The sequence below is a fragment of the Pinus tabuliformis genome, chromosome 7 (assembly GCF_031772625.1).
Source record: "Pinus tabuliformis cultivar Carrire ecotype Pingquan chromosome 7, CPIR1, whole genome shotgun sequence".
NCBI classification, from domain to species: domain Eukaryota; kingdom Viridiplantae; phylum Streptophyta; class Pinopsida; order Pinales; family Pinaceae; genus Pinus; species Pinus tabuliformis.
This window is the reverse complement of record NC_142293.1, coordinates 689,406,768-689,431,806: the sequence shown is the minus strand read 5'-3', so window position 1 is coordinate 689,431,806 and position 25,039 is coordinate 689,406,768. Positions and strand designations below refer to the sequence as shown.

At 34.6% G+C, this 25,039-nt stretch overlaps 1 pseudogene; it reads left to right on the top strand.

Moving 5' to 3' along the window:
* The first annotated feature begins 14,971 nt into the window (after positions 1-14,971).
* On the top strand, positions 14,972-19,841 carry LOC149249368 (ABC transporter C family member 3-like; annotated as a pseudogene).
* The last annotated feature ends 5,198 nt before the right edge of the window (positions 19,842-25,039 follow it).

Genomic DNA, 25,039 nt, shown 5'->3' with positions numbered 1-25,039 from the left:
TCCGGCCCCTACTCCCCCCCTCCTCGACATCCATCTACTCCCCCTCCTCCTCCTTCGCATCTGCCTCTGCCTTTACCCCCTCCTCCTCCTCCTCCTCCTCCTACCGCTTCCCCTCCTCCCACTCCCCCCCTCCTCCACGATGTCCTCCTCCTCCTCCTCTTCCGCCTCCATCTCTGACCCCTCCTGCTCCTCCCCCCTCCTCGTCCTCGACATCCTCCTCCTCACCCCCTCCTCCGCCTCTGCATCCACAACCTCCTCCTCCTCCTCCTCTCCCCCTCCTCCTCCTCGACATCCTCCTCTAAGTCCCCTCCTCCTCCTCCTCCTCCTCCTTTCCCCCTCCTCCTCCTTTCCCCCTCCTCCTCCTCCTCGACATCCTCCTCCTTTCCCCCTCCTCCTCCTCCTCGACATCCTCCTCCTCCCCCTCTCCTCCGCCTCTGCCTACACCCCCTCCTCCTCGACCTCTACCCCTCCCCCTCTCCTCCCCCTCTCCTCCACCTCTGCCTACACCCCCTCCTCCTCGACCTCTACCTCCCCCACCCCTCCTCCTTGAACTCTACCACCCCCCTCCTCCTCCTCCTCTGCCTCCCCTCCACCTCCATCACCTCCTCGTCCTCCTCTGCCTCCCCAATCTTCCTCCTCCTACTCCTCCTTTGCATCTGCCCCCCCCCCTCCTCCTCCTCTGCTTAGCCCGCCCTCATCCCCCCTCCTCCCCCTCTGCCTCCACCCCTACCTCCTCCTCCTCCTCCGCCTCACCCACTTCCTCCTCCTCCTCCACGTAACCCCTGCCTCCTTCCCCTCCTCCTTTTCTACCTCCTCCTTGTCTACCTCCTCCTCCTCCTCCTCCTCCTCCTCCTCTACCTACCCCCCTCCTCCTCTTCCTCCCTGCCACCTTCTCCTCCTTGCCCCCTCCTCCTCCTCTGCCTCTACCTCCCCCCGCCTCCTCCTCATCCTCCTCTGCCTCCACCCCCGCCTCTGCCTCTACCTCCCCCTCCTCCTCTTTTCCCATTGCCTCCTTTGTCATATCCTCCCCTTCCTCCTACCCCTCCTCCTCCCCTGTCGCCACCTCCACCACCCTCTCTGTCCCCCCCTCCTCTACCGCCACCTCCCGCCCCTCCTGCTCCGCTTCCTCCCACTTCCCCTCTGCCTCTTGCACCTTCTCTGCCTCCGTCTGCAATCGTGTAACCTCCTCCCCTACCACCCACATCTCTTCACCATTGCATCCTCCTCCTCCACCTCCTCCTCCTCTACACATATCACCCCACCTTCCTTCCTCTCACTCTCTTCCCTACTCACTCCCCTTTGTCTCTCCCCTTTCCCCTCCTCCCTCTCCCTCTCCCTCTCCCTTTCCCTCTTCCCCACTCCCTCCCCTTTATCTCTCCCCTTTCTCCCCTTCCCTCTCCCTTTCCCTCTCCCCCATTGCCTCCATTAATTTCCCTCTCCCTTTCCCTCTCCCCATTGCCTCCTTCATTAATTTCCCTCTACCCGACCCACTCCATCCCTCCCTCTTATACTCCCACTCCCTCCCTCTTACACTCCCACTGCCTACCATCCACCCATCTACCCTTCATCTCTTCCGACCACCATTTCCCTCCCTCACTCCCTTTCTCACATCAAATTTTTCATAATATCTACAACACATTATACTATTATACTCAAATAATGTTAAAAAATAAAACAATATATTATTACATTAAATAAAGTTCACAAATCCAATGAACAAATATATCATTACTTATAATAAGACTATTTTGTAAAATAAATGAATATAGTTTTACGATATACTTAATTTTATATTATAATTATTATTTAGTTAGATTTCTTTTTTAAATAATATTTAAATATTTGTATAAATAATAAGCCAATACTAATAACAATATATCCTAATGGTTTTCGAGTTATAAATGTTAAAAAATAAAATATACAATATAATGAAAATATCATGTAATAGTTCAATAATGAATAAAATAATTGATTTAATAAAATATCTATAATATATAAAACAATAAAACACATTAAAGTTATAAGAGATAAATGATAATATATTTAAAAAGAATTATCATTGTCTTTGTAATATTACAAAACACCTTTTTAAAAATATCATCCCTAATATATCATCATGAATTTAAATTTTTTATATAAAATATGCAAATATTTATTGTGTAAAGCGTTTAAAAAGTCACTTAAAATCTCGACTGGAGAAGAGTTTGTAAAAAAAAGAAGTGTCGGGTTTACAACCTCCCATTTATACTCTCTAGGATTTAAACTACTCATATTCATGGAATATTGTTCTTTCTTTATCCTAAACGGTTGCTATGAAATGTAATTCAGTTTATTTTAACAATGTGTTGTTATTTACCGCAACGACATCGTTGGAAATTAAATTGCAAGGTGAACGGAGAAGTACATTTTTTCCTGGCCATAAGGCTTTGACGCCCTTAAAAGCTGGACTCAAGAAGAGTTTATGACAAAAACAAGAAGTGCCTAAGTTTACAACGTCCCATTTATACAACGTCCCATCTATACACTTGGATGTAAGTTGCTCATATTCATGGACGTAGCTAGTCTCAGATTTGTACAGCAACCCTGAAGAAAATTATAAATGAAAACATATAACATAGAAAGAGATTGGTACAGATAACCCTGACACTCTAAACTGCATGTTCCTAACATAGAAAGAGAAATTTCAGTGGTTTTAAGCCGGGCGTATCGTTGGATACTTTAATTTGAACGTTCAAAGAAATATTAACACAAAGCAACGATCAACACAGAATTTTAGGAATAAGATAAACGCATAGAAGTAGCAACACAAAGCAACAGTAAACACAGAAAAATTGTGGAGTAAAAGTAATATAGAAAGGTGAGAAACACAGGCGAACATACTGAAAATATGATATGGTACACATAAGTATTATACTTGTTATTGTTATTATAGAAAAAAGTATGACTGGGAATTGCGTATCTATTTACCTGTTACGATTGATGGAGTGCCTGACCAACTCTGCTTATCACAATTCTCCAACGATGAAAGTATGCAACAGCAGGTACCTGGGTATACAAAAAAATATAATAACACATCAAAAATCAATTAAGATTACACGAAAATTTCGAAACAAACTATCAAAAAACACAAAACATATGTTTCCTTCCATGAAATCTGAGTGGAGAAAAGTTTAGCATACTAAGAATGAAATCATACCAGATTTTTCCATAGAAGAAAAGCTTGTCTCCATGCATCCAAAGCTTTCGGATAGCCTCTGAGCAACATAAACCACAGAGCAACTGTTGACATCCCCTATATAAAAACACAGAACAAATATATACAGACATCGACCATCCACACAACCAACCTACAGTTCGGAGTGCCAAAGATATGAGAGGAATGAAATGAATGCTTTAAAATTGTATGTGGTTTTATAGACAAATGAGGCACTCATCGGTTAGCGTTCGTAGGAAATTTAAAATCAGTTACCGGAACTTCCAAACTTTTCTGCACATCGGAATAACAAGAAAGGCACTCTGCACGTCGGAATAACAAGAAAGCGAAGTTTGATAAGGATGTGGCGTGTTGGAATGAACTACTTGATTGTGTGACGGTTTTTTAGGCATGCGCAGGGACCACATAATCGATGTGCTTAATGGAAAAAAGGATATCCAATCTCTAGGGAAGTTACATCGTTATTGGCCTTTTTGGCGTTACATGCACAACGCAACGGTTACTTCGGAAATTTGAAATCTTTGATTGGCATTTCAAACGACATTTCAAACTGGCCAGGTATTCTGCCCTCTGGAATTGATTATGTCACGGAATTGTTGGTCGGACGTCAATTTTGACGACGATCAACCTGAAATAGCGTTTTTGAGACATACGCAGGGAGGGACCGGGGACCACGGAACCACATGCGTTTCATGGGCGTGTTACCAGATGATGGTACTCGAGAAAAGCAGATCCAATCTGCAGGGAAGTTATGTCGACGTTGCCCTATTTCGCAGGGATTACATTGGAGCTGTAGTGAAATATTGTAGATAATTCTCCCGAATATTTAAACGGTGATATTGATTTGGGCAATGTTATTGGGATTCAATCGTAATAATGTTATATTCTATTTTTATAGATATATAAATTGAATTTAATCACTAAAATAACACTTCAACTAAACCACTAAATAACATTTAAACGAAACTAAAATTTACTTTGATATTCCCTTTACCTATAAATGTTAATTTAATTGTGAATTAACAAATCAAAGAGATCTATAAATTTTAATTTAATTGTGAACTAGCAAATTATTGACATTTCTTTCATCATGGTACATAAATACTTTTAAGACTAGGTATAATATATAACACATTAACTAGAAAATTAAAGCTCACCAAAATTATTGAAAATATAATAATATGTGAAATATCCTCAAAAACCATATGCTTGTGTAGGTTGAGGACTAATGCCAGAAGGATAGAATGTTCAAATCTATATCTTATAGTTTGATGAAACAAACAATGCAGATCTATGTACACATGCATTGGAGGATGACGTGCTCACAGTGTTCTATATTATAGTGCTTGCTGCATTCCAGTGTTCATTTTTGTCTATAGGGCTAGATAGCCTGATGATGAAATTTTTTATCAATTGAGCACACCAAGGACAATGGGGTATGCAGACACCCTACTTGATTGATGTTCAAGCCACATGAGATGTCATGGGAAGATGGCAGACGATCAATAATTAAATCAATCCTTTCGTCCACCCCCCTTCACTTACTGTCCTTGCTATCAACAACACGATTCAAACATGCACTGGCAAAGCCCAACATATTTCAAATCTATTTCGTTACCCTTAACATAAGTTGCATGCCATGGTAGGATTCTGTTATAAGTGAACTTCTCCTCTAAAATCCATGTGTCCTTCCTAACAAATTTACATGTTGTGGAAAATTAAGTGTGTTGTCTTTTTTACGTATGCCTTACAGTTGTGAGCTAGAATGAAAAGTCCTCCAATGGTAAGAAATTGCTTGATTAACCAATCTATTTCTTTTGTCACATAGAACGGTAAATGTGATTATACTTCTATAGTACATTATCAATGACAACTCTGCATACTGAGGACAAGAGACTTGGGTAATAAGACTAAGCATGGCTTTCCTAATAAGAGTAAATATTTATAAGCTCATTCCCTAGCTTCCAAATTTAATTTAAATGGCATAGCTTTCTTTTATCACAAGTGAAAGCAATCAAGGGGAGGAATTTTTCATGAAAATAATTCAGGAAATACTTCGACTAAAAATAGATTTGAAATTATTATCATTATGAAGTTAAGATTACAGAATTGCATGAGTGAACTCTTTCTAACTAAATGACTTTGTACATTGGAAGACTATGTAGACTAAATATGGGAGTTGAAAAAAAAAACATGGCAAATACCTATTAGTAGTGGAAGGTATTGGTTGTATTGATGAAGATTGCACATGTTTTATTTGGTACACTGACTGTGTGAAAAAAATACCAAAACATGTTGATAAATATGCCATAATTTCGTTGATGACAACGATATTGTTTTCAGAGTAGTCTGCATACTTATTTAAGTAGTCAAAACAAGTTTCATAGACTTGGGGGAACTTTGTGTATAAACAAACCACAGAGAAGAGTGTGTACAGTTTATACGAATTATTTTGTTTTATGCATAAAATAGAAGGATAGGAATACTTTATCTTCGAAGTTGCAAATTTACGTTATGATGAAAGGAGATATTCATGATGTGATTACATGCCTATGTTTACATATATGTATGACTTGCATGAAGGGCCCAATGGCGTGGTTACAATGAGCTGCAGTGATATACTTACATGAATGGATGGATCAAAACTCTCACAATTAACCTGTGTTAAAAACTTATTAAGATGCTAGATATTCATAATCGAGCTTGAAGAATAAACACATCATTCTACGATATTGAATAAATAGTAATGAAAATAAATAATCAACATGTTATTTGTTGTGTGATTAATCAAGTGGTTGTTTTTATTGTGCCTACTTATTGAATTAAGTGAAGGTTTAAATTATACTTATTATATGTGGTGGAAGTTTGTCAAAACTTAAATTATTGTTGAATGATCTTAAATCGGTCTAAAATACTTTCATACTCTTCAATGATTCATAGTAGAGCGGGAAAAATAAACAAGTTTAAAGTATGGTTATTTTATAGAAGGAGTAAATCAATTGGATAACTGGTAATACATCTGTAAGAAGGATATATATATCATTTAGGAATGAGAGGGTTCAAATATTAAATGCCTCCACATAAGAGGAGTAAATCATATAACAAGCTCAGGAAAAAGTGAAATAATGTTTATGCCATAATGTTTATGCATATAGAGATCTTGAAATATTAAGGGAAGAAGTGATGAGACTTATGAAATAAAAAGTTAAGTGTTTTCTTTCCATAGATCATGGAGAACATGAGGAAAGATAAAAAATTTAAGTATATAAATGGTAACTATATAAATCAGCAGGTAAGACGTCCTTGCCATACTATCAACATTAACATATGCTGATGGCTACTTAAGTGGGTTCCACTATAGAAAATATTCTAGAGGGTTTATTTAATAAAAGTTCCGATGAAATATCATAATATCATGAAGTATAGGTCGTTGTATGAGACTATGTATTTGTAAAAATTGTCTTTCAGCTTAATATTTGGTGCATCTACATCTAATGATACAATCCATTTTGGAATGTAATTTTGTCACTAGGGAAAATTCTATTGAAGTGAACTTAACCTTACCAGGTTATTATATTGAGTAACATATGCATATTTCATTGGACATGCATAGTTTTGACCTATATGTGTCTTTGAGTAAAACAATATCTAAATAATTGTAACTATAATAAATTATAAGCACAAATTATATGTTCAAATCTAGACTAAACTAGGGTCACAGTTGTGAAGAATGTGCAAACATGCAATACAAATTATTGTATGCATGAAGACATCATACATGAATAATTGTATGACCTTCATAAGTAGGTCAATGGGACTGTCACCCAAAAGTACCAATACATAATGGAAGTGTAAAAGAATCTCCTAAGGATCGCGATTAATATTATTAAGACAATATTAAATACAAGTTCAAGGACACATTCGTAAGTTTACTCAAATTCCAATGTGTCAACTCAACGCATGTAACCTCAAACTTCACAATATTGATGTTCATCTCCATCCAGGTATAGATGGGGTTCTGCTGATATCTTACAAATAGAAGGATTTCAAATCTAGAGCAAGAAAAGGATACTTTTAGTAAAAGGATTATAGATCTTGCAAAGGAATTTAATATGGGAAGCGATAAGATTAAAATAATTTGGGTGTATAAATAAGCTTTATGAAACATAAAAGACAAACAAATTAGAACATTCAAATGCAACCTAATGGCTAGTAAGAAGTACAATAGATTTAGAACATGACTTTTCCGAATGAGTTAACAAATTTTTGGTAAAGAAAAAGGATTTACATTAGTACAACTTATGATGATCTAATGATCTTAGGCTGGTAGAAAAATAATACAGACATCAAGAAAAATGGAACATATAGAATGTTTTAGACGAGGAAGAGAGAGAATAACAAATCATGCAAAAACTTGTTGCTAAATTAAGAAGATGATAACTAAAGTGGTACTAGTAATCAGGATTATTGTACACCAAATATATTGGGTATCTAATAAATGGACAAACGCATAATATGAAATACATATTTTGGAACACTGTTGACTATCTAGCAATCTTAAAGAAGTCTACATGTCTGATTACATTAATAGTGTTGTCTGGTTCTTAATGGGACTACATAGCAAGTACTGCATAAACAACGTACGAATTCATGTTAGTGAATTTGATAATTGATAAATGAGTTATATTCTCTTTCGGCTGATTGGATGTTAAATGAGGTGTTAACATATAAATGCCCTAGGATCACACCTTGGTGCACATAGTGCCTAAAAAAGTTAGATGGTGTGCAAGTGACTACAGTGTAACTTTCATTTATAACTTATGTACAGGAGGTGGATGTGCTTGCCTACTAATTGTTCAATTGGTTTTGGACATACACTGAATTATTCATAGATAAGAAGGGTTGGAAGAAGTGTAAAAATAGCAACAACAAATCATATGACATGATTAGTTTACATATGGGATACTTTCGAGTACCAAACCATCATTTTCTTCGTTAAAGAGAAAGTTAAGCTTGTTCTTAGACTTCAAATTTCCATGTGAGACTAACTATAATAGTCAATAGTCTCCTTTATGACTAAGGAGAGGTCATATTCCATTGTTGTTAAAAACTTGTCTAAGTGACAGATGAAATCCCAAAACTCAAAGTTATGGGTATCATAAAGTTGCAGTATGCATGATTACTTCTGTGGTATTATTTTGCTGACATTGTACTACAACCATAAGACACATGCAAAGAATTGGCTAAATAAAAGCACTTGAATATGTTGACATAAAATTATTCACTCGTTGTGGAATTTGAAGAGGTCCACAAAATTCCTTATTCTACAATCGATAAATTAAGCAAGATTTGATCAAACTTGCGTAAAAGTAATAAATAAAGGAATTCTTTGCATAATACTAACATGGTTGAAAACATGTGGATGAAGTATATGTCATGCAGGTAACATTATGGACATTGATATTAGGTACACATGTACAGGTGGTAATGTGTACAAATGGTACATATGGTACTGGTATGGATGCATGTATTCAATGATGGTATATTACATGTATAACTATGTGTGTAATGCACCCTATGTGTATGTGTGCACAAAGGCACTGGGTGATTATTTTTCGAGGAAACCAATCCAGAGTACATATAGAGGCAAGATAAAAGTGGAAGCTAAAAACTGGTATTAGAAACTAAGGATAAGTATTCGTATTTTGCTTCAGTATTAGTATACATATGACATATGGTTATGCTTTATGATGGTTAATAATGAGTTTTGATTTTGACGGTTATGTTTGAGCTAACCTCATATGATATTTTATACATGTTGATTAGTCAATTGTGCTAGTTTGACTTTTTGTGACTAATGCAGGGAAACTGGAGGAAGCAAGTGTTCAGAAAGAATACAAAGGCATTGGAATAATGCATTGGAGCGACATGCATTTCTTTCATGACGGGAACCATAACTGGTAGTTACTCAAATAATAGTATTTTATATCAATATATGACATTCACTGTGGTAAACAAGGTTGAGTTTCTCCATCTAAAATATCTCACAAAATTGATAGAAACAAATGTTATAGCTGGCGATGGAAGGAGATGTGTTGTTATAAATCCTTTGTAACCGACATATATCGAAAGATCTGAATCAGATGGAAAGGCCATGGGAGCCTATAAATTCATAAAAATCTACTTGAGAATGAGGAAATTATATTGCAATATGTAGTAAGACACCCAGGATGGTGTACATTTAAGGCCAGGAGTATGTAACACCCCTCCATTGTATGTAAAAATCTCCTAGCCTAAGCTAAGAAATGTTAGGTTTGATCTGTAACAAGGAAAGTAAATACATTATTATTAAATAAAATAATTTAATCACTTGGAAAAATGAGACACCAAGGGATGGGATTCTTGCCAAATCCCATTTGTGAATGGGATGGGATAATTCCTTCATGATAGGACTTCTAGATCCAATTCCAGATAAGCTTAATTGATTGGAGAAAAATATTGATTAAGCTACTTAGATGGAGAAATATCATAACTTAAGAAAAACATAAAAGGATTGCGAGATAGAAAGGTAAGCTTTTATGAGGAAAAGCCTCACGGGAGAGAAAGGCACGCTTTTCTAGGAAAAGCATAGGCAAATGGATAAAAAGATCCATAAAAGAAGGACGCTGCTAATGGAATCCATATCATGAAAGAGAATATTAAATACACATTTAATATATCAACATGAGGAAAATGATCTACGACAAGGACTCTCGGCTCAGGCTTGAACTGGAAGAAGAAAGTGCTAGGTTGGGTTGTAGTGCTTGATTTCCAAGTGACATTCTTTAAGATAATCTGATTTGCATGGGATGTTCTATATGTTGTCTCCTTACCCTTTATGTTGTCAATTCATTTAGCATATGAGAGAATTTGCTTGAGTTGTCCTTGCTATGAGATGATTATATATGAATACATGTTACAATTATTGTACATAATGTAATCCAAGTTTAATTTAGTGAAGGAACATAATACGTGGGTTTTATGAAATAATTTTTATGTTGTCACATATTTAAACTTATGTGTCATCTCCGTTTTTAATATGGTAAATAATTATGCATGAGATACTATCTATATATATATAATTAAGTTCTAAGGCTTGAAAACGTATAACTTATGGTTCAGGTTATCTATGTTATGCATTATGCATTTTGGAGTGAATTGCGTATAATGAGGCTCATATTGCATAAGATATATGTCATTATTCCTTCGAATTTTCCCATAGGATTATAAAAATGATATATTGCAATGCTAGCTACAGTGTATTTATGCTAACTATTCTATTAATGTTTGTATGAAGTCATCAAAGTACTGAAATTCTGAATGGATAAGCTCATCATGTTGAGTGACCATGATTGATTCTTTCCTCCAAGTTGTAATGTATGCACACGAAATGTTGAAGGGTTTATTCATGTTGTAGTAAATAAGTCTATTAATGGAACCTAAAGGTCCACATCATGGATCAAGTAAAGCATAGTAGGTAGTTAGTGGTGTGATGCCTAGGGGGTATGTGACAAATAAATTTAATGAAAGTAAATTAATAATAATAATAATAATATATCATATTTTAACTTCTACCAATTGAACTTTGGTGAGCTGGGTCAACCACTCAAAATAAATTGAAATGACTATATATATATATATATATAAAGATAATTAATATAATTCCATCATCTTCATTTTAATTTATTTATTTTCAAAACCATATTAAATTAATAACTAAGAGATTTAGATCTTAGCTATTTTTGTCATTCATCCTACTACCTAAATGAATTTAAAGATAAGATAGATTTATGTTAATTTTATTATATGGCATCCAATGATAATTAATTTTTTTTCAAAATATTAATTTCAAGCTAATCACATAAATAAAGAACAATATTAGAAATAAAATTAAGTGTTCAATTATTTACACCTTAAGTGTGTGTTTAGTAACACAAATGATGTAGTAATATCCCATCCTAAAATAATATGTTTCGATAATTCGTTTATATGTAGCCCGTTATCATATATATATATATATATATATATATATATATATATATATATATATATATATATATATATAAGTCACTTTTAATGATAATATATAAGTTTTACATTTTCAATAAAATATATTATCACATGATGACAATATCTTAAATGGGAATGGGAATGTGAATTAATGCTCTTAGGAAAATTAATATTCTCAAAAGTCCAACATGAATCAATAACACATCTATATTGTTTTCTAATAAATTAGCTAATATAGGAAATAAATTTTATATTTAGATTTGAGAGCTATATAGAATAAAATTTAATCAGTAACAATATTTAGAATTCATTAACATTCATTTTTAATCTCATGTTAATCTAATTCATCATCAAAAATTTTTTTTATATATTATCAAAAAAAATTATCACCTACAACAAGGAAATATGAGGAATAGACATAGTGCAAACAAAACAATTCGTATATGGTTCCTTTCAAATGAAAATTACAAGCGACATAAATAGTTCTCATGAAATCTAATAGATTCCAAACAAGGAGAATATTGTTGAGAAAAATCTCTCAACAAAACTCCAACAACCAACAACTCAATCCTACTTATCTACTAATGTAAGCATAATTACAAGACCCCCCTTTAAGGATTACATTTACATCATTACAAAGATTAATACAAAAATTACAATTTGGTATTCACATGTCACATATGTCTGACTGGTCTTCCTCGACATTTATACCTACTCTAAAGTCTCTCCAACAATTCTCTTTCCCCACCACAATTTTCGACATTTTCATTCAACTCATTTAAGATATAATCACCTCTAACCATCTTTGATGAAGTTTTTATAATTGATGCTTCTAAATATCCTGAAGGGAAATCTCAGGCTGTATGTAGTGGACAATTATCCAACTAACCTTTCTACGCACATGGATCTCATAACATAAGTTGTAATTGATTCTCTTAAACCCTGAAGCACAACAAAAACAATCAATATATAACAAATTCATACAATTAAATTAGTGATGCATTCTATGGGCACCACAAAACGTCGAGAAACACTAATTTAATTATATTCATGTCTTCATCCATTGATTTTACAATTTTAATAAAAAAAAAAAAGTTAACAAATAAGACAAAACAAAAAACATAACAGAAAAACCAATCACATTCCATAATGACTCGTCTATTCCACTTTGTGCACTTTGAACAATTCTCTTCAAAACTGGTTCTTCCATACTATGTAGTTGAATACAATTGATGGAAAATCTAATGTCAATGAATAGTCATGCTCACAACATTCAGAAGGAAACTAAAGGGAGAATTTCACCAACGAATCCAAACCAACACCCCAAATATGCAAATAATATAACAACTATACTACTAAAAACAATTCATAATTGAAAGTCAACATTGAGATGTAGCGTCTTAGATTGCTTCCTTCCATGACCACAAAAAACTTCTTAAATCTAACATATTGACAAGCGCTCCCTTTCTTCTAGATTCAAGTATAGCATAAACAATAAGTCGAGTCATAATATTTTTGGAGCTTTTCGGGGCTTTTGTTGAAGCATCATGGCCCACTTCAGGTATCTTCAATGGTGATATCAAAATATCCAACCCAGTTCTTGAAATTGTAAACCACAACAACTTCATATTGGTGGAGAATTGTTCAAATCCCACAACACAGATGGACGAATCTCACATCTACCCTCGAAACATTCTCCAACTCCTAGGGAATCACGTGATTTCCATGATATAATCATAATTTTGGAGATAAATGAATAACTAACAATGTTTTGAACCACAAATGCACCTGATCTCAACTTTATTGAACAATTCATATTTTGCCTCTCTGTCCATTGATCCTCTATGCAGGAAATGACTCTCTCCTATGTCGTAGGATTTCATACTATTCTCCAGCCTCTCCGGATGTACAATTTCCATTGAAAAGTTCTAGCTTCAACTTCGCACAACCTGAGCTGATAACTACATCGCACTGTCTTTTGAATGGCCAACCCTTATTTTCTACAGCTACTCCTCCGGCTGGACAAAAAAGGTTGGATAAACACACAACAATATAAACAGATATTGATCTAATTTAAATTTTATTTATGTACATACTATCAATCCTGGCATGTTTTCCATCTCCCTCTGCCCTCCAATAAGAGATTGAATCCAATAAAAGCTCTCATACAAATAAATAAATATGAGGAATAGACATAGTGCACACAAAATAATTCTTATATTGTTCATTTCAAAACGAAGTTACAAGCCATATAAATAGTGTTCGTGAGATCTAACAAATTCTAAACAAGGAAAATATTGTTGAGAAAATATCTCATCAAATATCCAACAACCAACAACTCAAACCTACTTATTTAATAATGTAATAATTATTCAAAATCTAGAATCATATGAACAAATCAATGGGTAAATATTAAAATATTATTTCACCTTCATATTAATTGACATAACCCAATAATTCCATCTTATTTACTGATGTGTTAGAAAGAAGAAGAGATTTGGAAAGACCCTTTTCTAAATTTTAAATGCCTTTCAACCAAAATTCATATACGCCCCAATATCTAAAAATGTTTTTGTAGTGAAGACATGAGTATTATTATTCGTTGAGAAAATAGAAATCTTGAAGCAATTGAAAGTTGAAGATCGCATTCGCTAATATTTTTTCAAACCTCTAATCAAAGAATTTGGTTTCGAATATTCAAAATCTCACCCCTTCCTCCGAAGAGCTTTAAGTATATTTCATAATTAAATAGTATATTTCCATAATTATATTTATATGTAGATTCAATTTCATAATATTTTCAAATATGTAAGTACTCCTCTCACCAGCACTCCTTGAATGTGTAGACAAGCGTAGAAACTCGTGATAACCAATATAAAAAAAAATCTAAAAATGACATCAATGTCCTTACGATATCAAACTAAACATAAAAATATATATAATGAATTGAAAAACGCATGTACAAAATTCTTGAAAACATATAATAATATTTTTTTAACAAAAGGATATCATCGTTTTGACTTTATTATTGTTAACTTTATTATTGTTAACTATAAATGGTTAATAGCATATCTAAATTACAAATCTTAAAGAAAAAAAATTATGGCTAAAAACGTTATCCAATGAAAATGGTGTTCATTTCTAACAATTTTTTCTCTTTTACATCATTTGACATTCCCAAAATATCTCAGAGATAGAAGTTATAGTTTTTTTTTTTCTTTCAAGAGGAAAAATTAATCCAAAGTGTGAATTCCCAATGAAGTAGAAGAGAAGTTTGTGGATATTTTTATATAAGTTCTATAAACAACTACAATTTATTTGAGGTATATTATATACAACATTTTAAGATAGATATAATGTTATAGATTGAAAACTTCTTAGATAATATTTGGGTTGGATAATTTGAAACATAAGGTAACTACTAGTGGTAGTTAAGGAAAGTAAATATTTTTTTTGGTTGGATTGAATTTTTTTTTTTCTATAGGGAATATATATCTTGTCAACTATCTGCATATTAAGAATTCCAACTATTGTGCTTTTTTTGTGGCAAAGGTATTAGAGTCTTTGTCACAGCGACAAGGGTTTTTCAAACATCATCAGTTAACTTTACGGGTTAGAGTAGCATTGACAACTATTATATACAGGAAGGGCTTGTTGCTTTCCAGTCAGACAAGACAGAAGCATACAAGCGGAGAGATTATCAAATACATGAGTGTAGATGTTCAAAATGTTTCATGTTTCTGTTACTATATGCATAGTATTTGGATTTTCCCTCTTCAATTTGTTCTGGCCTTCATTATTCTATATCAAACGTTGGGCTTGGCAGCATTTTCAGGGTTGGCAGCCTCATTTGCAGTTATGTTGCCAAATTTCCCACTTGCAAAATTGCAAGAAAAATTTCAGGAGAGAATAATGGAAGAAAAATACAAAAGGATGAAGGCCACATCGGAGACATTAAAAATTATGAGGATCTTAAAATTGCAGGCTTGGGAGACAAGATTTCTTTGGAAACTAGAAATTTTGAGGCAGGCAGAATATAGTTGGCTACAGAAATATGTTTACGCATCAGCTATCACAACATGTGTTTCCTCTGTTGGACCAATATTTATCATTGTTGCAACTTTTGGTACGTGTATGCTTATAGGAGTGCCTTTGACAGCAGGGAGAATTATTTCTGCACTCGCAACCTATGGGACACTTCAGGGAGCTATGGGCATGCTTCCTGGCTTAATCCCTCAGATTGCTCAAACTAAAGTGTCAATAGATCGCATTGTGGCCTTTCTGCAGGAGGAAGAGCTGCAACACGATGGGGTAGAAAAGGTATCAAAGGAGTCAACAGACTTCGCGATTCAAATCCAAGGAGGGATATTTTCTTGGAATCCCGATTCCTCTAGTCCAACTATAAGAGGTTTAGATGTCCAAATAGAGAGAGGCATGAGGGTTGCAGTATGTGGAACTATTGGTTCAGGAAAATCAAGCCTTTTATCCTGCATATTAGGTGAAATACCAAAAATATCAGGCTCTGTTAGCTTAAGTGGTAGCAAAGCATATGTCCCTCAGTCTCCTTGGATACAAAGTGGGAAAATTAAAGACGTTGTTCTCTTTGGAAAGCAGATGGATACTATTAGATACAATTGTGTACTTGATGCTTGTGCATTGAAAAAAGAGCTTGAACTTTTTCCTTATGGGGACGAGACAGACATTGGAGAAAGAGGGTTAAATTTGAGTGGTGGACAAAAATAGAGAATACAGATTGCCCGTGCTTTATATCAAGATGTAGACATTTATATTTTTGATGACCCTTTTAGTGTTGTGGATGCACATACCGGAAAACATATTTTCCAAGTATGTTTCTCTTATCCTTTACATACTGTAGGTTTGCTGAATTAATTAGTTTTAATGTTTTGATGGAATGATGAAGCTCTACAGTAGCACTCTGTAATTCATTGTTCAGACTGGATAATATACATTGCTGGTTGTGCCACTGCAAATTCATGTCCATAAACATCTAAGAAATTGGACTTGCTTGTTATAGGAATGCATACTTGGTATTCTGGGTTCAAAGACTGTAGTCTATGTAACTCATCAAGTGGAGTTTTTACCCTCTGCTGACATCATTCTGGTAGGTTTGAATTTCTTTCATCCTGCTCTAGTGATATTAAAATTTTCAATGTAATTGGTAAAGGGACAGTGGGTTTATTGATCATTTATTGAGAGGAGGAGATAAGTGATCCATATTTTGTTGATATAAATGATATTCTTCACAGGTAATGCGAGATGGTGAAATTACTCAGGTTGGCAGATATGATGACATCTTACAATCAGGCACAGATTTTGTGGAATTAGTTGGTGCACATCAGAAAGCTTTGAAAGCTATTTCTGCTATGGAGAAATCTGAAGTGTACACATCAGAGAGATTTGTTGAAAGCTCATGTCCTGGCAATACAGCTGCAGTGAAAAATGTTACTGCCAGTGACACACTGGAGCAGTGCTGTGTTCAGAACTCAATAGATGAGAGGAAGAGGTTGAACCAGAAAACCACAAAGAAAGATTGGATAAAGAGAATAAAAATTCACAGCTTGTACAAGAAGAAGAAAGAGAGAGGGGCAGGGTAAGCATGTCGGTATACTGGTCTTACATTACTGCTGCATACAATGGTACTTTGATACCTCTAATACTACTGGCCCAAATAATAAGTCAGCTACTTCAAATATGTAGTAACCTCTGGATGACATCGGAAGCCTCTACAAAATAAAATGAGAGTTCCCCTATGAGAAAGTCCCTTTTCATTCCGGTTTATGTTGCTTTGACATTAAGCAACTCCCTGTGCATTCTTGTGAGGTCTATGCTTCTTTCATTGGTTGGACTTAAAACTGCTAATCAGCTTTTCAGCACTCTACACAGGTGTATATTTTGTGTACCAATGTCCTTCTTTGATGCAACTCCATCTGGGCGAATACTGAATCGGGTCAATTGACATTTATTGTTTTAATAGGCTAATACCTTTCCTGAGAGAGGAGGAAATCATTTGATTCTAGTGGGTCAGTAACAAGCTCTCTGTTTCTTGGCAGGCATCAACTGATCAGAGTGCAGTGAACACATTGATTCCTTCTCAACTAGGAGAATTGGCTTTTGCATTTATACAACTTTTGGGGATCATTGCAGTAATGTCTCATATTGCTTAGCAGGTCTTCATTGTGTTTATACCAGTGGGTGCAAGTTGTATATGGTATCAGGTATTCTCTATATTTCTCAATAATAATAAATACGAACTTGCAAATTTTAATTTTCTCAGAGGAAGATAAATTGGCGATAAGAGAGTTTGATTTCTACTTCAAGGTTTGTTGTAGGTAGATCCCATAATCTGATTGAAAAGGATGTTATCAAATAGATTAAGTTGCATCAGGATTCTATCATGACAACAGTTTATCTGTATTTCTTTGTTTCCATGCTTTTGGGTTTTTATAGTAATAAGAGAATTCTTGTAACTCCTATGACCTTCCTTGCATGCAGCAATACTACATAACATCAGCTAGGGAACTAGCTCGGCTGGCATCAGTTTGTAGAGCTCCAATCGTACAACATTTTGGAGAATCAATCTCTAGAGCAGCCACCATTAAAAGTTTTGACCAGGAATTTCGATTCATGGAAAGAAATCTCGAGTTGATTGATATATATATATATATATATATATATATATATAAATATATATATATAAATATATATAGATATATATATATATATATATATAGATATAGATATGAGACCTAGTCTCCACAATGTTGGAGCCAATGAGTGGCTTGGCATTCAGATGGATTTTCTGTCAAATCTTGTGTTTGCATTCTTTTTGGTGTTCCTCATTCGCTTGCCTCAAGATGTAATTAGCCCAAGTAGGTACAAAAGCACTATCTTGGCTTACAATTATTTTTCCTAAACTGATCTCAGCAGACTAGACATATTCTTTATAATGAAATATGAAAGTAAATGAAATGGCACCTTAACAGGCACTGCAGGGTTGGCAGTAACATATAGTCTAAGTCTGAACATGGTACAAGCCTGGGTAATATGGTTCCTTTGTTATGCGAAGACCAACATGTTGTCAGCGGAGAGAATAATGCAGTATTCACGAATTCCCAGTGAGTCACCAGTGATTATAGAGAATTGAAGACCAAACTCCAACTGGCCATCTAGAGGAACGATAGATCTAACTGATTTGGAGGTCAGAACTCAATACAAATAGACTCCTTTTCACGCATTCAATGCTAGTAATTTGCATGTCAGTTCATCTATAAATTTGATCCATACAATCAGGTGCGTTATGGACCACATCTTCCGCTTGTCTTGAAAGGCCTTACATGCACTTTCCTTGGAGGCACGAAGGTGGGAGTTGTGGGGCGGACAGGAAGTGGCAAATCTACTCTTATTCAATCCATTTCTCGCATTGTGGAACCAAAAACGGGCAGAATTGTCATTGATGGAGTCGACATCTCATCCATAGGCCTCCATGACCTAATATCCAAATTAAGCATTATTCCCCAAGAACCAGCAATGTTTGAAGGAACTATAAGAAATAATTTGGATCCTCTCGAAGATTGCTTGGATGATGAGATTTGGGAGGTTAGTTCTGCTTCATATTCTATAAGCATTAGTATCAATTTTAGCGCCAATTATTCTTGCCTTGAAGAATATAGATATTTCCCTGAGGATCTTGCTGTAAGTTTATTGTTTATGAATCTACTTCGATTTTGCTTGTGCTTTCAGGCTTTGGACAAGTGCCAACTTGGTGAGATTGTACGAGAAAAAGAAAAGAAACTTGATTCCTCATGTCTGTGTGTCTTTATCACATTCAATGGAAGTCCTGAAGGAGAAAAATAAAACCTTTTACAGTAGCTATTTCTGCTATTTGCTTTCCATCTTAGTGCTCATGTTTTGTTTATTTTTTGGTGTCCTTGAGACCTGCCTGGTCTCTAGGACCCCTTTTTTTAGAATGAAAATTGAGAATTGAATTTAATGGAATGATCTCTTGTACAGTGTTTGAGAATGGAGGAAACTGGAGTGTGGGTCAATGCCAGCTTGTCTGTTTGGGACGGGCACTACTAAAACAAAGTTGGATACTGGTCCTTGACGAGGCAACTGCCTCAGTTGACACTGCAACTGATGGGTTTATTCAGCAAATAATTCGCCACCAATTTTCTACCTGCATAGTCATTACTATAGCACATCGGATTCCATCTGTTATTGAGAGTGATATGGTTCTCCTATTAAAGGATGGTATAACATTTTTTAGTTGTTTATTTTCTAGTGTTTTGTTACAGTTACTATTTTTTTGGACACATTTCATTTTTAACTTACTTTGTATTTTTTTGAATCAGGACAAATTGCTGAGTATGACACTCCATCCAAACTACTCAGCAACAAATTTTCTACATTTGCAAAACTTGTTTCAGAGTACTCCATCCAATAGATATCTTAACTAGAGCTTTGGACATTGGTCATATTGGGTTTACAATAGAATGGAGAAAAATCTTCATTTCCCTAAAACTCAAGCTGGATAAATGTACAATATAGAGATACAATATAGTAGACTATGAGCTACCATGTAGGCTCATTATTTCTGATAATATTCTATATTTAAGTCCTTAAGAAGAGTTCAATAACTCCTATCAGTGACTTTGACTGACTTTGACAGTTATGATTTTTCACTTGTTATATACGAATGGAGTTTACCCTTTTTCCTGTGTAACTTTTATCACTTCAACAAGGTAATCAAGGTAATATTGGAGAACTCTAGACAACTTGGATTTGTACAGGCAGTGTAGTTGGATGTAAGGTGCCTCTAACTAATTTGTCTTTTTTTTTCCTGCTTTGATTCTATTATTTTGAGTTTCACATCTACATTTTTTTTGTTTCTATTTTAGTTCTGACCTCTATATGTAGTAATACTATGCCAATTCACATCAACATTTTATTCTCATTTCTACCAAACAAGCTATGATATACTTGTCAAGGTTCATAGGTCTTGTTATTTATAGGTCTTAATAATAAGTGATGGCTAATTGCTAATGTGTTTTTTTCCTTCATGCAATGAACCAACTCAATTTTATCCATAATATTTTGCAGTTATAAACTTTTAAAGTTACCTAATATTTCAATGAGTAAGAATTTGAGAATTCTACTATCTAACCGTCAAATATGCCCAAAAGAGGGAAAAAAATATAAGAAAAAATGAGAGATGTACAAAATAGACATAGGATTTTTGTTCTTTAAAAGCAATTTATTTTTTATTTAATTATTTTTTTCAATATTTTTTTTTTTTTTTTTGTGTAATCTTTTCTTTTGAATAATGATGAAAATATTGGTTTGAGTGGTTGTTTTAACTAATATTCAGTTTAACAAGTTTTTGTTTTGTTTTGTTTTTTTTAATTAAAATTTTCAATATAAAAAAAGATATTCTACATCAACTTCAAAAAATCTTCTAATTCACTTAGTTGAGGTAAATTTTCATTTTTATTAGAGTTAAAACTTCACTTTAGCTATGGGAGGAACTTGCACACATTTTTTTTGGCACAAAAATTAAATATGTTCTTTTAAAAAGTTTCATACTCCATTAAATGTTTTAAATTCACTGTGATAAAAGTTCAACACATTCACTATGATAAAAGTTCAACACTGACTGACAAAACTATAAAGTGTCTTTTTTAAATGAAAAGTATAAATTGTCTTGTTTAAATGAAAAGTTGTGTCTTGTTTAAATGAAAAGTTTAGAATGCACGTGATTGATTATAAGAGTGGCTCTCAAAATAAAATTGAAACTTTGAAAACAATTCCATGAAAGTACAGGGAGTTATCTCCTTTGTATGAAAGTATAGGGAGTTATCTCCTTAGTTTAATGTTCTTTCCATGCCAATTAAAATGTAATGAGGGATCATTCCAAACTTTCTATAGAATTCATACTATGCTTTCTCCCCCATTTAAGACTTTCTCATCATTACTAAGGGTTTAGGTTTTAGTGGAGTGAAATTTGGAACTTAAGACCATTGAAAGATCAAAAGTGTTAAAATTGGCAACTAGGGCTAAATTCCACCTTGGGACAATTCATTTGATGGAGATGATGATTGCATTAAATTTCACTTTATGAGAGAGACCAAAATTGATATAAAAATCATCGCATTTGGACAAGCAGAAGTGTGAGATTTTGAATTTATGCCCACACATGTGCAAATTGTTCAGGTTGGCCACATCATCATGGAGGCTCATGAAGCCCAATGGACATGACTCTTCACCCATGACCTCTCAACTCATTTGGCATCACCATCAACACTCGTATTCTTCTCTCTCCTACTCCCATTGGTTTGTACAACTATTGGGCTCTCTTTTCTCTCACACGTGTGGCACAAGTCAAGAACTGGATTTTAAGACACCTGAAGAAGTTTTCACTGGTAAGAAACCTGATGTTTCTCATTTTAGAATATATGGATGTCTTGTGTATTTTCATGTGTATAAAGAGAAAAGAAACAAGTTGGAAGCATCTGGGAAGAAAGGTATATTTGTGGGCTATAGTGAGAATTCAAAGGCATATAGAATCTATGTGCTTGGACAAAGAGATGTGGAAGTTAGCCATGATGTCACCTTCGATGAAGATATTGCCCTTGGGAAGACCCAAGATCTCCCCACTCCAAGGAAGGACAATAATGATGATCTTGTGGAAAAATAGGATGAACCTCCTTCAGATGAACCTATGCTTGATGTTGAAGGCCCAATGGATCCCATTGATCCACCACCTAGTGATACCTATACCTCAAGGAAAATATCTTTCTGGCTCAAAAATACTCTCGAAGATGCTGAAAGACATATCGCTCCAAGAGGGAAATTCTGTGAAAGTAAGAAGCCAAATAGGTATCAAGGGTACTTAGTTGCTATGAGTATTATTGTTCAATATGAGCCATGTATGTTCGAAGAAGCCATAAAACACCAATTCGGGAAGGATGCGATGAATGAGGAGTATGAATCTATCATGAAGAATGATGTCTGGGACGTGGTTCTTAGACCCAAGGACAAGTCTGTGGTTACTTCTAAATGGCCTTACAAAATCAAACATGGATTTGATGGGAGTGCTGAAACAGATAAGGCCAGGTTCGTTGCTTGAGGCTTCTCTCAAAAGGAAGGAGTGGACTATGACAAGATATTTGCACTGGTTTCCAATATACCACTATCCGATCTATTATTTCTCTCGTTGCCTCTCAAGGATGGATCCTACACCAAATGGAGGTTAGGATTGATTTCTTACATGGCTTGCTTAAAGAGGAAGTCTACATAGAAAACTTAAGGGGTTTGAAGTACAAGATCGAAGGACACACTTGTGCAGACAGAATGTTGAATTTAAAATCAATCCACATATTGTGCTCCAAACATCATTCAATTACCCTCAAAAGAGTGTAGGTTAACCACACAGAAATAACCCTGAATTTGTGTGAATAAGAAACTTCCTCAAGGCCGAAATGTAGGTGATACGTATCTGCAAAAGAAAAAAGACTGGATTTCTTTCAAGTAGGTGTCTTTCTAGGCAGAAAAAAGATTGGATTCCTTTGTTGAACTGACTTGGCCATCACCACCTAAGTCATTTTGGGCATTTTTGGCCTTCTTTTTATTATTGTATGTATCAGTAGCATTGATGTTGTTTGCTTTATCCTTGAAAGATTGCCAAAAAGAATGCAGTTACACTGGTAATGAACCTCTGACCCTGCGAACAACAAGATGACCATAAGGACCATGGCTATCAAAAAACCCCACAGAAGATTGAATCATCTAAAACAAAATCCTGTGAATGATAACAAAAGAATAATCAGAATATGAACTTTTTATTTTCAAATTAGGACAGATCAAAATTTTGCTAAAAATTGGATATCATTTGAACTGAAAAAGGAAAGGATAACTCTGAACATGAAAATGTCAGAACATTTCATTTATGAACTCTTGAGAAAATAAAATTCACAGCATAAATGCCAATGTCCAAGAGTTGCATAGTAGTCCTTGCTCCATTCATTACTAAGGGCTAGGATCCATGTCATACTAAATAGTGCATGCACATTGTTGTTAGGGCATACATGTAGATTGCATACATGTTACATTCGACATTCTAAATAAGTACCCTCTTACATGAGGAACAAAGTGATGTTTATTTTATGTTCAAAACCACCACCAAATAAGAGTAACTAATTCAAATATAAGCTACCAAACCAGTTTCAAATTTCTTGTAGCAGCTAACTACATAAAATTATACATATAAAAAGCTTACCATACAAGTACTTATCCAGAATAAGAACCACGCGATGACTGGTTATTTAGAATAAATGCATGAAGTAGACCCTGAGCTGAATGGGTTTGCTCTGGAGTACCAAATATTCAATCACTTCATATGATTGTGGTCTCACTTCAAGTAAGTTAACTTTTTCACTTGCTATTTGTAGAAGGTAAATAAGATCTTGTTGATGAATATACTCATGAGAAGAGCTCTGAGACGATGCAGATACAATAAAGGATTGACCAAATCAAATCAGAAACCAAGAAGATGGTTTGAACAAATGGACAACCAAGTGGCTTGTGCACATATTTAGAACTCACAATGTCTGCCACCATTGAACATTCTCTCTTGTCAATAATCCTAACAGGGAAATTTGAGCAACACCCTTCCCTGAATTTGCGATAAGAGGTGCAATGGCATGCTCAGTTATGACAACTTCAACTGTTGTTTTAGTAACAAGCCCACCAATTGATCTGATACACACAATGAGTGAAAATGAGTCAATATTACCAAACACTAATAAGGATAACTTGAAACTACAACCCGAAAACTAATTAAAGAGATATTGATCTTATCCATACATTCCAGGTCCTTTTGGCCCCCCTTGTTTTCTTGCTTTCTCTTCATACTCGGGTAGATTCCTTAATGATGTCAAATTTGCTTGAACTGTGCAACAATAAGATAATTGTTGGGAATACTTTCTGTAACCTAATTGTTGGCCATGTATGTATCAATGTTGTTAGACAGTAAAAAACAGAGTTTCCTTAATGATGTCAAATTTGATTGTTGTGCAACAATAAGATAATTGTTGGGAATACCTTCCGTAACCTAATTGTTGGCCATACATTCTGTAAAATAATCTAATAAAAATAATAAATAATTTTCACAAAACCGCTATTCTTGATCTTGATCATTTTTGTTGCAAATTGAATTGCTTGCCAGTGTTAAATACTTACAAATGGAAAAAATATAGAATAGTGAAAATGATGAGCACATTTATATCACAATTTGCGACCTAAAACCAGAGAACCCATGTTTAAAATTTAAAAGTGATAGATTGTGAAGGAAATAAATAAAACATAATTCCAATTATAACAAATTAGCTGTAAATTTTTTTGTCGTGGAAGATTTATTTGCATAATGAAAAAGGCAATATGGAGATTCCAATCACGTTCCAAGGCCTTTTAAAATGTGGATGTGACAAAAGGTTGTTGTGGAAGGTTTTGTGTTTTTATATGGGAAATTTCTTGATCATTGTATATAACCCTAATGTTGATAGATATGTCTACTAAGTGGTTCGAGTTAACGGGGCATTGATTTGAGCGTTCAATATAATTTTATTCTTTAATCAAAGTATTCTTTTTTTTGTATTTGTGTTCTTCAATTTATGCCTTATGGCGTTTCCTTTGCAACATCTGTTCAAATAGTATACAACATTTAAGATAGATATAATGTTATAGATTGAAAACTTCTTA